Source organism: Oryctolagus cuniculus, chromosome 12 (assembly GCF_964237555.1).
Source record: "Oryctolagus cuniculus chromosome 12, mOryCun1.1, whole genome shotgun sequence".
Taxonomy (NCBI): domain Eukaryota; kingdom Metazoa; phylum Chordata; class Mammalia; order Lagomorpha; family Leporidae; genus Oryctolagus; species Oryctolagus cuniculus.
Genome location: NC_091443.1, coordinates 39,272,902 through 39,280,900, shown reverse-complemented (window position 1 = coordinate 39,280,900; position 7,999 = coordinate 39,272,902).

Genomic DNA, 7,999 nt, shown 5'->3' with positions numbered 1-7,999 from the left:
AAGAAATGAGTTAGTTCCCCACAGCGGCCAGGACGCGCATTTCCCGTGGGGCAGCCACGCCCTCTGATGAAGGACCTGGAATCTGGGTGTGGGCAGACTGTCAGCATTACTAGGGAGAAGCCCGCGACAGCCCTTGTCGCTGCTTCACAGATAGGAAGACCCAGGCTGAACCTGAGAATGGTATGAAGTTCTTTTCCCCAAATCCTGCCTGTCCTTGCAGCCTGATCACACCTGTCCCCTCCTCTCTGAAGCAATCTGAACTCCCTGAATACCTACTGATACCTTTTCTTCTTTTTAAAGATAGACAGATAGATGCATAGATTTAAAATGCAGAGGGACAGACACACACACACAGAGGGAGGGGTGGAGGAAGAGAGAGAGAGAGAGAGAGAGAGAGTTAGTTCTATCTGCTGGTTCACTCCCCAAATGGCTGCAACAGCCAGATCTGGGCCAGGTCAAAGCCAGGGCTCAGGGGCTTCATCCTGGTCTCCCACACAGGTGCTAGGGATCCAAGCACTTGGGCCACCTGCTGCTGCTTTCTCAGGCACTTTAGCAGGGAGCTGGATCACAGGCGGAGCAGCCGGGACTCCAGCTGGTTCTCACCTGGGATGCTGGCAGCACAAGCAGCAGCTTAACTCGCTGTGCCACAATGCTGGCTTCAGTTCTTTCATGGTAGAACCTGTGTTTACAGCAGCCCTTTCATGCTTTATCTATTTGTTCGACTGCAAGTTTGTTAAGAGACGGGTCTCTGTATGAATCTTCCTATTCCCTACAGAGCACAGTCCTAGTGCCTGGCATATACCAGGGGCTCTGCAAACGTTTGTCAAATTGACTAAAGTGTGAACGCCAATACGCCCTAGCCGACTCTGTGGGTTTATTTGGGTGGGTAATTGGTGCTTTCTCCAAAGATTCCCCTGAAGAGAGTGCGGATACCTCAGCAGCTGTTGCAAGCTCTGGTGCGTTTAATGAAAATGTATCCTCCTTTCAGAGTTCTTGTACCAAAAGGCACACTGCATATGATAGTGTATTCACTGTGGATTCAGCAACAAAAGACCTGTGCATCTGTGCCAGCATTCAGTTAACAAAGACCCCAAGCATGAGGAATAACAGACTTCTAGTCACCCTAGATCAAATGGCTCCGGCTGTTTGGGGAGTGAACCAGTGGATGCAGGACCCCTCTCTCTGTCTCTCCCTCTCTCTGTTTGTAGCTCTGCCTCTCAAATAAAGAAATAAAAAATCTTAAAAAAAAAAAAAAGTAAATGATCATGCTTAGCTTGATACTTAGTATGTGCCTGGGACACAGCAAGTACACAGTAAGTGTCAACTACCCAGCAACTCTCCTTTCCTACTATCCTATCAGTGATCTTGCCTCCCGGAGGATGTAGACTTCCCTAGGTCGCTATACCCAGGATATCGCCCCTATTTAATTAAAAAAGATCCTCTGAGGATCCTGTTTTAGGATTGGAAAGGATCTCCAGGCCTCATAACGCAGGACCCTAAGGGTGCTTGCTAATTTGGGGTCTAGTCCATGCTCATTCGTGATTGCAGCTGACTTTTGTAGGACCCTCTCCTGTCCTCCCCCGAGACTGGGGACCTGGCTGACCTCACAGACAGATCCCTCCCTTGCTCAGGAAATCCTCACCTCCTGGTCCTTTGTTGGTTGTAGGGTTTGCCCTTTGCCATCAGATAGCAGAAGTTTTAAGAATGCAGGTCCTAAACCTCAGGGTTTTCTTCATCACTAGCAGTCTAAGAGTTACCCTTGTGAAACCTCTGCTGTAGGTTTGTCCAGTTCTCGCTTTGCTCAGATACCTCTGGATTAGACGCTACAGTCTTAGTCTAGGATTCCCATCCTTTTCCATTGCTTTATGGAAAAATACTCTCCAAGTACCTAATAAATGCACACAAAGACGATGCTGGTGCTTGGTAAATGCTGTGGCCTTGGCTCAGGCCATTCTGCTGACTTTGCCTTGGGAAAATTCTATATTTCCCTGATTCCTTCTCATTTTAAAAGAAATCTGAGACCCAATCTTTGTCCTCTGAATCGCTCCAGTTTTAAGAACCACTTCTTTGTGTGTGCTCATTTGTCAAGCCAAACTTTAACAAACATGTCCTGGAAACGCAGAAAAGAGAATTTGGAGGCATTCATGTGCTTTTCTTGGCATTTACTTCCTTAAAGAAGTCAAGAAATTACCGAAGCCTGACTTTTCATTCCAGAGCCGGCGCGGGCTCCCCTTAATCAAGCTGTGCTTTTCTCCGCGTTCCCCATTTAATCTCCGAAAATACTTCCTAAGACTTCGCGCCCCACAATGGAATCACAACTAAATGGTCTGTAATTTCCTCAAGTGTTCCCAGATCCTGTTGTAAATAATGACATTGTGCTGGCCACTTTCCAGTCTGAATGAGGTGACCTTGTGAAAATGTCTCCTCCGTCTTCTATCGCGTCTTTTGCTACTTTGTGTAGGGCTCTTGGATACACTCTGGCAAACAATGCCTTTTCCAAGACACACCATTCTTCACCTCGTCATGCTATTTCCTTGATATAGGCAGTACTGTATCCAGAGCTAAAGGACATACATTTAAAAGTTAATTAATATTTTGAAATAAGGAATTCGAGGTGCAGTGTGGCAGAAGGCCAGACTAGATGACCTATGAATATTTGAATTGACAAAGAAGAATCTATTGTGGTTTTGCAAACTCTTCAAGAACATGTTGAACTTGCATTCAATCATTAGATAGCTTTTCATTGTCATCAGATTGAATACCTTTTTTTTCTAAAGAAAAGAAACTATTTCCTACTTTGAAACATAAAGCATTTTAAATTAGTTACTCCAAGCCAGCAGTTAGAAAAGGTGTATTTTACCCCAATGTAAAGATGGATGTTCTTTCTGAGCGATTGTGCTGCATTCAATGAGAAATCTGTGATGTTCTGGCCGTCCCCATGCTCCTCCCCCGCCCCCCAAGGGAATCAGGACATCTGGCAAGGCCCAGGGAAAAGCAGCTAAAGTCTCTGAAGGGAGAGGCAGGCTACTTCTCACATGAAGACAGACGAAAAGTACAAAAACCTATTAGAGTGAAATGACAAAAGCTGAAAGGAGAGCACTAGCTAGGACCTCTGAGTCCCCAGCTATCTGGGACCTGCAGCCAGACAAGCTAATTAAAGCCAGCACCCCCATTTCCATTTCGGGAGTTTTACAAGTCGGACATGAACACTGCAGGGAAGAGGAGTTAAATACATGGAGGCACTGCTAGTTTTCAAGCAGATGGTAGTGATTTTCTTTAAGAAAAAAAGTCAAAGGGTAATAAATTTGTGAGAGCATTTTGAATTTAAGCAATCAAATCAAGGTTTAAAGACCTTTCGAGGAGCTGTAAAGCAAGCAAATAGACTGACTACATCTTTTCTTCGTGAAATCGGAGTAAAATAGCTGTTATTTAAGATGTGGACGCACAGTTCGGATTTCGAGGAAAGCAACCCCTTTGGCTTGTACTTCCACGACAATACACATCACTCACAGCCGTGGCGGTCACGTGCACTCCATGACTTTCCCTTGGCATTGTTCATCTCTCACACCTACAATGCAATGTCCTCCATTGTAGGAGACTGGCAGCAAGGTCCTAGCTAATGAACTAATTAGTGGACTCATCCTACACCTAAATTAGCATTATTAGATCTTTTATAATGATTGTTGAAGCATTGTCAATTAATTTTCTTGCTGGCTATGGCCATCATTTGCTGCTATCCCAGTATTAAGAGATAATGCCATGCACAGTAGGAGATCTCTGTGGGCAGAAAACGAACGTGGTCATCCTTGGATCGCCAATTAGGAAAGCTATTGTGTGGCGAAAACATCCTTTCTTGGCTGTAATATGATCAAATAACCATTAATTACCCTCACTAGTGGGAATTACCTTCTCGGTTGGCAAAGTATTGCATTGCATATTATAGTTAAAAAATGTCAGGAGAGAGCAGCCATGAAAACAGTAATCTCTAAAAATGATACATATTAACCCGACATGCTACATGTCAGGTTAAATTAGCATACGCTTTGTTACACAACCTGAATAATACAGCTTACCTCTTAGCCTTCAGATGTATTGATTAAGTAGGTCATCTTCACCTGCCTACAAACACAAATATAATCAAACTGCACTGTTCTCAAGGGAACTGAATGGAGCAAAAACATCAGCCCAGGAACTACCCAGTTCTGGTTCACGGTAACTGGAAGCCTGCTTCCCTGCCTCACCAGAGACGGCAGAATGAAGACAAGCAAGTCCCTGGAAGCCGTCCTCCCAGCTGGACGTGACAGTGTGTTGGTGTGGGTGTACATTTGTCTCTACATGTGTGAATATGCTCACTTTCCATGGACAGAGTCCAGGAACCTTCAGGAAATTGTCAAGGGAATGTGTGACAGGCCCCCTCCCCCTCCGGAACACCGGCTTTCGCCCTGTGAGTGAGCACGAGTGCTAATATGAGTCCCGCCTCAGCTCACGGTGCCAGGATTTGTTGCTAACTCCTACTCCTTGTACGGCTGCCACCTTAGGCAAGGTCCCCTAATTCTGTGGTTCAATTTTCCTCCTCTTTAGGCTAAGAGACAAGAATTTGTTGTGACTATACGTATTCTCAGGGTGACCTAAACACCAGACCCCAGAAAATAAAAACTAAAAAAACTGACTCCACAAAAATTAAAATCACTACAGAACTGTTGCGACTATAGACAAAAGTGATAGGAAATGGTATATTTATTTTAGATTAATCCAGTAGGGCAGAGAGAGAAGCAGGGCATGGAGAGGCGGTAATAAGTGAATTAAGTTTGCACAGACATTGATCGTTTTAGGTATCTGGACTATAAGACTTCATTAAGCTTTTCTTTGTATTTTTGTGTATGTTTGACATTTTCTGAAATGAAATATTAACAAAGTAAAAACATTGACGATGATACCATAGATGATATTAGAAGAATAATGACAAGTTAAGAAAAAAATTTATAAGATACATAATCCTTAAGCAGCTAAGTCCCCTAATATATAAAGAACTCACACGAGTCAGTAAGCAAGAGTGAAACAGATCCAAGATGGCTGAGTAGGGTAGAGCCACACTAACTTACTTACAGGGCTTTGGGTTAGGACGAGAACAAAGGAAAGACCACGTTTCCAGGGGTCTGACTGATGGAAATTTTCAGTGAAACATGAAAAAAACAACAGCGAAGGCCCCTCGGGGGACACACCGCACCAGCCACGCAGCGCAGCCCTCTGCCGGCGGTGAGCCGCTGCCTAACCCCATCGGGGTAGGAAACAATCACCATTGCCCCGCTGCTTGCCCTTGTAGCTGAGAGGGAATTCACAGTCACCCACCGACTCTCACTTCAGCCTGGAGAGCTGACTGGGTCTGAGCCACTGCCCGGCTTGGAGCAGGGGAGCCACTTGGATTCCTTCCCCTCCCCCACTCCTGGGGAGAAAGCATGCAGCGCCTCTGTTCTCCTGCCTGCATCACAGTGAGGGCAACGCGTGGGACAAAGGTCAGATCCCCTGCAGCCTGCAGCTGTGGGAGGGTTGGGGCATTAGTCCCAGGGCTAGGCTTGTGCATGCTAGGTGAGTGAGTGGGATTTACCCTAGCTTCTGGGCGCTAACACCAGAAGCAGCCCATTAAAAATACATTTCCACCCTGGATGCTGGGGGTAATGACCCCAGTATACCCCGGAACACCAGGACTGGAACAATTCATTCTAAATTTCTCGGCGCCACTGGAATCTACCCAGTGGACGGAGGGAGGAGCCTACCTGCATTCCACCCACCCTGGACTCACAAACTCCATGGTACAATCTGCTGTGTATCTTGTAGTCAGCCTGGAGGACTGGAGCAGGGTCCAGTTCACATCCCCGGCCCTAGGACTAGGGCTCTTGGTATCAGAAGCCACAGCACCGGTTGGACTCTCCTAGCAGGACCTGAGGAGGGGTGCATCTGTATCACACAGTCCTAGAGCCACGGCGATTGGTGCCACAAGCCCTGGCATCACTCAGGCTTAGCAGTCAGACAAGGGGGAGGCCACCCTTCTCTCCCTCAGCACCAATAACAAGGCCCAGACTATCACATTAGCCAGGGAGACTGACACCAAACTCTCTGTGGGCCAAAGATACACACCCAAGGAAACCATTATTCATCTCAAAGCCACACTTCTATCCCTGCGAACTGCACAGATTATAGACACAGCTGACATTGATTAAGACAAAAGAAATCATGCAGAAACTACACTCCTGGCTCACTTAGAACCAAAGCTAAAGCAACAAGCCATGTGATACCCTGCATTCCAGCTTAACCATAAATTTTCCAATAAAACCTCCTCCCTAAAGAAGAAGGGACAAATAACCAGATGGGCAGATGTCAACGTAGGGGCCCGGGAAGCAGCAAGGTAACCAGATGCCTCCAAAGGAACACAATAATCCTGCAGAATTAGATCCTGAAATGAAGGATTCTGTGGAACGACGGACAGAGAGTTCAAAATAATGGTTGTAAGGAAACTCAAGGAGATGCAAGAGAATACAGAGAATCTAAATAAATGAGGAAATCAATGACTGACATGAATGAAAATAATACTAAGGAGACAGAACTCATTAAGAAGAACCAAGTAGAAGTTTTGGAGATGAAATCTTCAATCAGTGAAATAAAAACTATGAGAGCTTTAACAGAAGAACAGACCAAGTGGAAGAAAAATTTCTGACATCGAAGAAGAATTTTGAAACAAACCAGACAAAAATAAAGAGAAAGGATTTAAAAAGAATGAACAAAGTCTATATAAAATATGGGATACTATTAAATGATCAAATATTTGTACTATAGGTATTCTTGAAGGAGAAGAAAGGGGAAAAAGGCATTGAGAACCTGCTAAATTAAATACTAGTCTTGAAAGAGACATGGACATTCAGATACAAGAAGCTCAAAGAATCCCAAGCAGACTCAACCCAAAAAGGTCTTCTCCAAGGCATACTTTTGTCAAACTGTTCAGAGTTAAAGACAAGACAAGAGTCCTAAAAACAGTAAGGGAAAGGTGTCAAGTTACACATAAAGGAAAACCAATTAGAATAATATCAGACTTCTCAGTAGAAACCCTACAAACCAGAAGAGAGTGGGATGATGTATTCCAGGTCTTGAAAAAAACCTTTTGACCAAGAATATTATATCCAGCAAAGCTATCCTTTAAGAATGAAAGAGAATTATTTTCCAGAAAGGCAAAAACTGAGAGCATTCACCACCAGATCAGCCTTACAAGATATTCTGAAGGATGTTCTGCTTTAGAAGTAAACATGGAGGGCCGGCACTGTGGCTAATCCTCCACCTGCAGCGCCGGCATTGCATATGGGCACTGGGTTCTAGTCCCAGTTGCTCCTCTTCCAGTCCAGCTCTCTGCTATGGCCCGGGAAGGCAGTGGAGGATGGCCCAAGTGCTTGGGCCCCTGAACCCGCATGGGAGACCAGGAAGAAGCACCTGGCTCCTGGCTTCAGATCGGCGCAGCGCCAGCCATAGCAGCCATTTGGGGAGTGAACCAATGGAAGGAAGACCTTTCTCTCTGTCTCTCTCTCTCTCTCACTGTCTATAACTCTACCTGTCAAATAAAAAAAAAAAAAAGATGAAATAAGCAGTAAACATGGAAACACGTGACAACACCAGAATCACTAACAGAACATGTAGAACCATTACCCAACCAGCAAAATGACAGGTCTTAGTTCCTATCTATCAATACTAACCTTGAAGGTAAATCGATTAAATTCATCATTTCGTTTAGGTTGACTGAATGGACTTAAAGAAACATAACCCCACTATATACAGCCTACAAGAAACTCACTTCACAAAAAAGATACACACGGACAGAAAGTGAAGGGTTAGAAAAAGATATACCAGGCAATGGAAACCAAAAGCAAGCAGGCATTGCTATCCTGATATTAGATAAAACAGACTTTAAATCAAAAACTGTAAAAAGAGATAAAGAAGGACATTATTTTTCAATAAA